Source organism: Sinohyriopsis cumingii, unplaced genomic scaffold, assembly GCF_028554795.1.
Source record: "Sinohyriopsis cumingii isolate HCF-2022 unplaced genomic scaffold, ASM2855479v2 utg000622l, whole genome shotgun sequence".
Lineage (NCBI taxonomy): Eukaryota > Metazoa > Mollusca > Bivalvia > Unionida > Unionidae > Sinohyriopsis > Sinohyriopsis cumingii.
The window spans coordinates 4996213-5006724 of record NW_028315918.1 but is presented as its reverse complement, the minus strand read 5'-3'; the positions used below and the strand labels follow the sequence as shown (position 1 = coordinate 5006724).

The following is a 10512-nucleotide window of genomic DNA, read 5'->3' as shown; positions in this document are numbered from 1 at the left end:
GGAATCCAGATTGACACTATTTTCATTTCAAACCAACTAAACATAACAAGAATTCTTTTAGTAAAAACCCAGTATGTTTATATGGCTATCCTTGAGAAGGAGTAACAATAACAAGATTTTCAAGATGGCTGATATAGCAGCCATCTTGAAAATCTTGTTATTGTTACTCCTTCTCAAGGATAGCCACATAAACATACTGGGTTTTTACTAAAAGAATTCTTGTTATGTTTAGTTGGTTTGAAATGAAAATAGTGTCAATCTGGATTCCAATATTGCCAGTATGGCACTGGTTGTCTGAGCAGCTCTATTTTCATTCAGGACCAACTAGACCAATGGATTAATGTGTATTTAAATTTCCAGGCAATCCTTCAAGAAGTTAAAATATGTTGATATGACCATCCATTCAGGAGGAATAGTGATAACAAGATCTTCAAGATGGCGGCCAGAATAAGAGTTAGATTGGCACCAGATTCATTGAGGACCACCTAGATATCAAAAGAAGTGTTTTCGTGAAAACCCCATGATGATCTTCCATCCATGAATGTGGAGGAGGAATAGCACAATTTTGTGGATGGCTACTGTAATGGCCACATTGGCTGTCCGAGCAACATTGGTTTCATTTAAGACCAACTAGACCATGGAATGAATGAGTATATTAACTTTCAAGGTGATCCTGAAAGTAGTTTCTTTTGGAGTAGTAATAACAACCTTGTGTTAACTTATAGGTAGACATGTGACAACTAACAACAAATCATCCAACAAGGTCTTCTGGTCTATAACCAGTAGAACTAACAATTATTTTCTTTTCCAAAAAGAAAATAACGTTTGTTTTGACAATCTTAAAAAAACAGTCTTCCATTCATATCTTTAATAGTACCTGAGTCTTTCACAAGCATGGTTTACTTTCAGTCTGAGTGGACCTGTATAGAAGTTAGAACTTGTGATCTGCTTTTAATCGATTTGTTCGAATGAAGACACTTATCAAATCGAGCAACCATGTACGTCAATAATCAATCTTCTTTGTAGTAGTCGTAAATGTAGTGGTAATAGTATTAGTAGTAATAGTAACACCAGTATTAGTAGTAACAGTAACACCAGTATTAGTAGTAATAGTAATATCAGTATTAGAAGTAATAGTAACACCAGTATTAGTAGTAATAGTAACACCAGTATTAGTAGCAGTAGAAGTAGTAGAAACAGCAGTATTAGTATTAATAGTAACACCAGTATTAGTAGTAATAGTAACACCAGTATTAGTAGTAATAGTAACACCAGTATTAGTAGCAGTAGAAGTAGTAGAAACAGCAGTAGTAGTATTAATAGTAACAGTGTAGCAGTAGTAGTAACAGTAGTAGTAACACTAATAGCTGTAGTAGTAGTAACAGTATTAGTAGTAGCAGTAGTAACACTAGTAGTAGAAGTAGTAGAATTAATACAGTGTATATTAACAGTAGCAGCAGTAGTAGTAGTAGTAGTAGTAACAGTGGTAGTAATAATAGTAATAGTATGTGTGTGTGTGTGTGTGTGTGTGTGTGATTAGAATTTTTAAAGTAGCTTTAACAATTTTTCAGTCATATCGCTACGATGTCTGCAATGTGGCAGTTTATAGTGATGTCTAGCATTTGGGGCATCATGTCGCAGAGATGTAGCATGATGTCCCACCCAGTCACATTATCCTGACACCAGGACAACCAGTCCTAACACTAACCTCTTAATGCTGAGCATCTAGTGAGGCAGCTGTTAGTACCATTTTTGTAAGTCTTTAGTATGACTCGGTTGGGGTTCAAACCCACAACCTCCCGCTTCTGAGGTGGACGCTCTAACCACTAGGCCACCGGAGTGGTCTCAGTAGTAATAGTAGCAGCAGTAGTAGTTGCAACAGCTATAGTAGTAGTAGGACCAATAGTAGTAACAATAGTAACTGTAGTAGTAGTAGTAGTAAAGTAGTAAATGTAGTATTAACAGTAGCAGTAGTAGTGGTGTTAGAAGTAGTAACATTAATAGTAGTAACAGTAGTAGTGGTATTAGCAGGGCCGTAGAGAGTGATCACTGGCAATTGGGTAAGAAACACCCAGGCCTCTCCTAGTTCTTGTTCGAAAAAAAAAGTTTCTTTTATAAAATTAAAAAGTGTTGCTCGGCCCGAGCCCCCTTACGGTCCTTGGCCCTGGGGATATATCCCTGTTTGCCATCACCTGTTGTCGGCTTTGGGTATTAAAAGTAGTAACAGTAGTAGTAGCAGTAACAGGACTAGTAGTAGCAGTAGTAGTGGTATTAGAAATAGTAACAGTAATTGTAGTAGTAGTAACAGTAGTAGTAGTATTAGAAATGGTAACAGTAGTTTTAGTAGTAGTAAAATAGTAGTAGTAGAAGTAGTAGAAATGGTACTAGTAATAACAGTAGTAGTAAAAGTAGTAGTGGTAACAGCAGTAGTAGACTTAGTAGTATCATTAGTAATAGTAGTAGTAGTAGTAGTAGTAACAGTAGTAGTGGTAAAGGTAGTAGTAGTAATATTAGTAGTAGAAGAATTAGTAGTATCAAAAATAGTAAAAGTAATAGTAGTAGCTGCAGTAGTAGTAACAGTACCAGTAGTAGTTGTAGTACTAACAGTACTAGTAGTAGTAGCATTATTAACAGTAGCAGTAGTGGTAGTAGTAATAATAGTAGTTATAGTAACAGTAACAACAGTAATAGAAGTAGCAGTAGTAGTACTAACAGTAGCAGTAGTAAAATTCAGGGCCGGCGCCAGACAATCTGGCGCCCTAGGCATGGTTAGATTCTGGCCCTCCCCCCCCCCCAATCAATTTCAAAATTTATAAACAATAAAACAAATTAAAAACAAATGTCAACATTTGAGCACAGACCCCTCTGTGCTCAAATGTCCGGACATCCCACCCCCCAAAGCACTACTTGATACTATTTGCAAAATTAAGACAAGAATAAACAAACATAAAGACAGACATTAGTGATGAACTAACAGCATAATGGACAGCTGAACAGACACTCAATACTAATACACCTGAAACCAAATTTGGCTGAGGGGTAAATGCAGACAGAAAGAAAATTCAAAATCTCACTTTGCGTGCCTTTTCCTCAGCAAAGTTTTTAACCAATTCAGCTCAGTCAAGTGATGAAGTCAATCTGTCAAATTGCCCAGTTCATGAAATGGGCAAATTTGTCTGCCCAATTCTTTCCTTGTTTAGACCATTAAAATAAGGAGTTACCCACCACAATTTGGTTTCCGCGGCAAACTGAAGGTTTCGTATACGCGTGATTACACGGAAAAACTCGTGGCCTATAAAAACACGCGAACGTAGTTACGTCCTGAAAGTTTCGTTTACGCGCGATTTTCACTCACTCATTTTGCTTGTTCCGGTCAGACTGGTGTTTCGGTCAGACTGAATCGACGCGATTATTTGTCACTGTATGAAATAAACCAGGATAAAAAACGGCCCTCAGTAAAACTGAAATTTATTCATTTATTTTTCAAAATTGTTGATTTGGAGAAATGCGCCCCCTGAAATCTGCGCCATAGGCGGCTGCCTAGTTTGCCTATATGGTAGCGCCGGCCCTGGTAGTAATGGTAGTAGTAGTAGCAATATTAGTTGTTGTTGGGTTTAACACCATTTTTCAGCACAAGATAGGTTATACATGGCAGCCAGTATAAGTAGTGGAGGAAGAACCCAAGAACACCCAGTAAAGAATCACCGACCCACTAGAAGATACTGGCAAGCTTTCTCACATATCCACAATGGTCGAACCCGAGACTCGATCCCACGCAGACAGAGGTGAGATGACAGTAATCCGTAACGGTGAGCCCTTTACACCACTCGTGACCCCTCTAATATTAGTAGTAGTAATATTAATAGTAGTAGTATTAGTAGTAACAAAAATAGTAGTAACAGTAGTATTAGTAGCAGTAGTAGTAGTAGCAGTAGTAGTAGTACTAGTAGTCTTAGTTGTAGTAACAGTAGTAGTAGTAACAGTAGTATCAGTACTAGTAACAGTAGTAGTATCAGTTTTTGTTGCAACTGTAGTAGTAGAAATAATAGCATGAGCAATAGTATTGTTAGTACAGTAGTAGTAGTAGTAGTAGTAATATTGATAGTAGTTGCAATAGTGTTTTGTACGAGTAATAGTAATAGTAGAGCATTTTAGCTGTGGATAAAGATCGCTGACCGTAGTCCTGTACTTAGGTAGATCTCGTGAGTTTGAAAATAATTTGCAAAGAATTTATATAACTAACGTTCTCTCTTCAGATTAAATCAATACTGTGAAAAGAACATCAAAAAAATATTCATAATTGACGAATTTTTTATCAACAGTCACAAAAACCATGAATATAAACTATTTTGAAATTTTATATTTCTTATCTTGAAATAAGATACTAAAGAAGTTAAAAGTTTAGGTCGAGCTGTAACAAAGTAAAACGGGGCCCCGAGTGGCCGAGTGGTCTAAAGCGCTCTTCGTTACGGATCACTGCCATCTCACCTCTGCCTGCGGCGATTAGCTTCTCGTGGGTCGGTGGTTCTTTCTGGGGTTTTCCCGGGTCCTTCCTCCACCATTAATACTGGCCGCCATATATAGCCTATCGTGTGCTGAAAAATGGCGTTAAACCAGACAACAACAACAACAACGACAACAAAGTAAAACTGTATAGATGTACCTGTCTTTTGTTTGCCTGTTCTTGCAGCTGTGGGTGTCACATTCATTTTTGTTGCTCTTCTCATATATTTCAATATGTGTACATACCATTTTTGCTTCATTCAGTTATAAAAGTAAATTGTAAGGCCTCTTAGACCCCTACGTGGCATCTTAAATAAATAAAAAAATACTCTACCTAATTTTTCCTCAGTCCCTCATGGATTCATCCAACATCATATAAACCTAAGCACTGAAATCTACATGAAACTACAGTGCCGAATGTGTCACAACCTCAGACACTGTCGTATGAGAACATTTAACGCTTATACCTAAATTTTACACATTAAATAGGCCATTCATAAATTCAAAAATTCCATACTTCCACTCTTCAGGCAAAATACAACAGAACATTACGTGTTAGCTGTCAAAATCCTTTCGAAACAGCATGTATTTTTTATACTCGGAAACATCTGGTTCAATATGAATCGTTGTCTAAAATTTCCATGATGCAATTTTACGTTACATTTCCTGGAATATTAGCTGTCAAACAATTCCAAGACACAGGGACTGACCATTAATTTTGCAGGATGGGCCTGGGATTTTCTTTCCAAGTAGTAATTTAGTTTCTATTATTTTTCATTTTGTTTTCATCGTATGATAATTTTGTAAACTAACAAATTGGATAGAATTTGTTATTGTTATCTACAAATCAGAGCAATAATTCTTTTCAAGCTTATTAGGAGCCGGAAATTTTCTCACAAAATCCAACCATTAATACCACCCCACCCACCCCCAATTAAATAGTCGTTCCCTTATAAATTACTTCCTTGATTGCTGTGTTAGCTTTTCAATGAACAGGCAAAGGAATTTCCTATTGCAATATAAAATGAAATATTTAGTAATACGTAACATAACAAAAATAGATATTGGTCAGAATTTTCCAATTAATATTATGTACAATACTGTGAATCGCCGACTTAAATTGTGACCGACCGCTCCGGTAGCCTACTGGTTAGAGCGTCCTCCTGGGATGCGGGAGATCATCGTGGGTTCGATCCCCGGCCGAGTCATACCAAAGACTTACAAAAATGGTAATGATTGGCGCTCAGCATTAACAGGTTAGTGTTAGGACTGATCAGCATGGTGTCCGGATAATGTAACTGGGTGGGACATCATGCTACATCTCTGCAACATGATGTCCCAGTGCTAGGCATCACTATAAACTGCCACACTGCAGACATCGTAGCAATATGACTGAAAAATTGTTAAAGCTACGTTAAAAATCCAAATCACACACACACACACACACACACACACACACACACACTTCTGACCGCTGAATTATAAATAGGAATATAAATTCATTTTCCAGTTTTCAGAAGAAAAAAAACTCTTTATTGGTTTAAAAAGAATTGTTTAACAATGACTGACTGATAGAGTTTGTAATGTTGAGATGTGCAATATTTTCAGATTTCAAGTGAAGGTCTGAAATCATCAACGTAAAAACTAAGCAAGTTTTTCGATAACGCAATTTTTAATCGTGTTTCGATAAGGCGAGTTTTAAATTTTTGATAATATTAATTACAATTGTAGCAAAACACTTTCTGGTGAATTTCTACGATTACAAAAAACAGAACTTCCACTTAACAAAACATATTGAAAATATTCACAATATCGGAGACTAATAGAAGCTTCATTGCGCTAAGCATTTAGCAAGGCTAGTGATATTATCCGGTACCGTATTGCTTCCTAATGAAAACGTGATTCTGCCTTACTGGTCAAAGGTGTCCGATTGTGAGCTCTTCTTGTTGTTTTGGGTTTAACGCCATTTTCAGCGCAAGATACATGGCGGCCAGTATAACCGGTGCAGGAAGCTACTGACAGCTTGCTCATATGCCCGCACTGTCCTAGCCCGAGACTCGAACCCACTTGAACTGATGTGAGATGGTAGTGATCGGTAAAGACAGTGACGGATTACCCATTAAGCACACTTAGCATGTGCTTAGGGCACCAGTCCAATAAGGACACCAGAAAAATTGAAATTAATTGTTGATGTTAAAACTGAATGAATTATACGTGACCATTTCGATCTGCACGTACAAGTATTTTGATTTAGAATGATGGCAACAATGGTATTTTCCCACCTTTATAGCTTTAATATTATTTTTTTAAGTTTCACATGTGGGGGGGGGGGCAAACCAAAATATGTTTAGTTGTTAGGGCCCTGGAAGGCCTTAATCCGATACTGGGTAAAGGCGAGCGCTTTAGACCACTCGGCCTCCCGAGCCCCTCGATTGTGAGTCGAAAAAATATCGTATATCTTAGTCATTGAAAAAAGACACAAACAATGAATGGGAGTAAAAGCCTTTCACTAAATAGGGTTTTCCATTCCCATCCCTGGACGACACCATATACTGTAGTCACGTATTCTCGCGGAACTAAACAAGAAACGAATCATAGATAATAAAACAAAAACATAATAATTTACCTGCTAACGAAAGTTGCTGTACATGTTTATTATCTATCTCCAATCACGTACACAGGAAATGTTGTAAATGATGCAAATTGTATAACAAACAAATATTCAAAAGAACATTCTCGTATTTTTCGCGCCAAATGATGTAATCGCTGTACCTGGGCCCAAACAGGGTATGAAATGACCATGGTGTCAGTATTAACATACCAGCCACATACAACTTAAAATGAACAGTTTTCAAATATTAAATATTTAAAATCGTTACGAGTGTAAAACACTTATATATCCAGTTATTCATTGAAGAGGTAGTGCGGGCATCTGAAAACACGTTCTCTCCTCAATACTAAAAGTTATGCATAGTGAATATACCACAATAAGTATAATTTACAATCATCAGCTTTGTGCAATTAATAAGCTACTCTGGATCGATGACTTTTAACTTTTTCATACAGATACTCTCAAACACTCTGCTATTTTGTTTGTCAAAGGGTACCTACTGTTCTATAGATGATTGTGATGATGGGGAGAAGGAAGGGGTATGAACCAAAATTTAAAAACTCCGTTGCAAATTGTCCGCTTCATTTTAGTATCTGGTTAACTCTGTTGCTTGCACATCTTTTATGGACATGCATCCAAAGGATTAGATCCTGTACTTTCTAATGTCAGTTGTGATGCTTTTCTGGAACCATCGCTCTTCCATTTTCACTCCTTTAGTTCCCGCTTTATTAAATATAATAATTAATTAGCTATTACATATTCATTACAGGTTCTCTCATAATTTAACTTATATGGATTATATTTTTCATGTATATATTTTGGCATATCGTCAATTGTACCAATAGTTAGTCATACACAATTGCAACATTCCTGGATTGCGTCAAAGGAGCAAACCAAAGACGCTGTAGGAGAGCTGTATTTTGGGGATTGTAGATCTTTGATACCTGTTATGATTATTTTCTTATTTATTTCCAGTAAAGGAAACATTGTTGAAAATATTGCACTAGTTAAGATCAAACACTTCTATTTAAAAAACTACCATTATAAACGACCGGCAGATGGAGCAAGTATATGTCTAGAACGGAAATTGTCAATACCACGAGAATAGGAAAAGCAGTATATTAGGACAAATTACCTTCGAAAGTTGGTCGCTCGTGAGTATGATAATATCATCTAGTTTGTTATTGGCTATAATCTTAAAAATATTTCGTTAAAAAAAGCCATTTTTTAAACTGAAAAATATAAAACAGATAAAACGTTTACAAAATTGATTTAGAAGTAATCGTGGGACAACATAATGGCTGTTTTAGCATTACAAGCAATGGGGCGGATCAGACGGGGTGGAGTTGATGTACCCCCTCCCCACACGCACACACAGAAAAGAGAAGAAAAAACACCCAGACTTTTGAGCGCGAAACAACCTAAAGTTTTATATAGTAAATTTTCTTAATCTGATGGTTACAATTATGCCTTGAAAACACTTAAAATGCAGAAGCTTCCGGGGACTTCGACCTCTGGGTCTCCACTTGGGATTCCATTCCACAGAACTACTTGCAAAGTAATTTACGCCCCACCCCCTCCCCATAAGTTGGATGCGTTGAATGAATACTGTTCGATTTAAGAGTTAAGAGGAAGTGTGGTATGGAATTATTACAGCCCGTATAAGAGATACTTTCTTTACCAATTTTAAGAGGGGTCCATGGCTGGCCGATTGGTCTAAAGCGTTCGCCTTCAGCGATCACTGCCATATCACCGCTGTCCATGAAAGTTAGTGTAAGTCATGATACAGGTCATGTAAGCATCCAGAACTTACTATTCAGTAATGGGGGTCATTTATCAAAGTTGCGCATACCATTTAAATGGCAAGTATTTCCTTTATGTGGAACCCCATACATCCAAATTCTTTGGAATGTCATTGTAAAAATGCCAAGAGAAACACAGCAAGATCAATGCTAAATCCATCGTTGCTAGCCAAGGTTCCGATAACACTATCTACACCTTGGCGGATCGAGGAGATATATTGGTACTTTGTCCTAGCGACATCAGTTGGATTTCAGTAGTTGCCTCCCTTAGTATGTATTGCCAACTAACCATTAGCGTGATGCATTATACATCGGTCGAAAACGATGATGGCAACTGACCTAAAAAGGATACTTTGTAAGTTTAACGTCGAAAGTGTGGCTATGTACCAGAGGGAAGCAATTACAGGTGTATTTGAGTGATAGGTATTTGCGCAAACACGGACCAGCACTGGAAAATTGCTTAATTGGTAAATTCAAGTTGTGTGCTCACCTTGTCTCGGTCACATAGGAGCAGCGTTCAAATTTGAACAACTTAATTTTGATTGGATGGCCGCTACATCCAGTGAAATTTACAGACCCGATGCATAGAAATGTCTGCTCGTTACGCCAAGGTGTAGATAGGGTTATCGGAACCTTGGCTAGCGAAGATATGCTAAATCATGTGGACATATTTAGACGAAGCTAACTTAAAGGTGCGATCCAGTACGAACGGACTGAATGTAGCGCTGTCATACCACAATGAAAGCAGCGAGTGTTGAAAACAAATTCATTCCATCAGTGGCGTACTAAAGGGGTTGCTAGGGGGCGTTCCGCCGCGGGTGACAGCCAGAAAAAAAAGGGGGGTGGGGAGGGCATTGGGAGAGTTGAAATACCAGTACAAGTTTTCAAACCTAATGAAAAATTCGCCAAAGTAAAAGGTATTTCTAATTTGATTATGACAGCACTGTACTGTTTACAAATCTACTTGCAAACATAATATATTTTTCTGTGTGTTTGCATTTTAAAATTATCTGTAGGGGTGCCAAACGAAGGATCCGCCCCGAGTGCCAAATACGTTAGGTACGCCCCTGCATGCTATCCAGTTCTTTGTTACGACAGACCTGGCGTTCTCTTTCCTGACCCAGTATAGCACCTGGCTACCACTGTAACAGTCGGTAACAATCGGTATTTTCATCTGGAAGTTTGTTTGGGGTTGGGGGAGGAGGGTTATAGAATTTAAGGTGCAAAGCGTTCAACATTTGGGACTGAATAGGCTTTGTTTAAACTATTTTAGTATTCAAATTTTAAAACAATTAAAATTTAATTCAATTTCAGTAAATGCTCCTGCATGACCTGTATAACCTTTATGGCCTAAGGACGCATGTGAGAAAACTTGCCACTAGATTCCCGTGGGTCGGTGGTTCTTACTCAGTTTTCCAGGGGCCTAACTACAGCGGATATACCAGCCGCCATGTGTAGCCTACTATGTGCTGAAAAATGGCATTTAAATAAAAAAGAAAATTAAAAAATCTTGCCCATTTAGACTGTCTACATTAAATTCAGTATTATATGCATCATCAGATACGATTCATAATTCCATTTGAAACCAACAATATG

General features: G+C 37.6%; 1 protein-coding gene across 4 annotated transcripts in view; it reads right to left on the bottom strand.

Annotated features, from left to right (window-relative positions):
• The window catches only part of LOC149773709 (baculoviral IAP repeat-containing protein 7-like), a 118539-nt gene that overhangs the window by 22580 nt on the left and 85447 nt on the right, over positions 1 to 10512 (bottom strand). The window contains exon 2 of one of the 4 annotated variants that reach the window (XM_089946168.1): positions 7615 to 7837. The exons of 2 other annotated variants lie outside the window; for them this stretch is intronic. The gene's annotated coding sequence lies outside the window, so the exon portion shown is untranslated. Of the gene's footprint in view, positions 1 to 3074; positions 3281 to 7614; positions 7838 to 10512 lie in introns of those variants that run through there. One more of the 4 variants, XM_089946170.1, reaches the window with a different exon arrangement.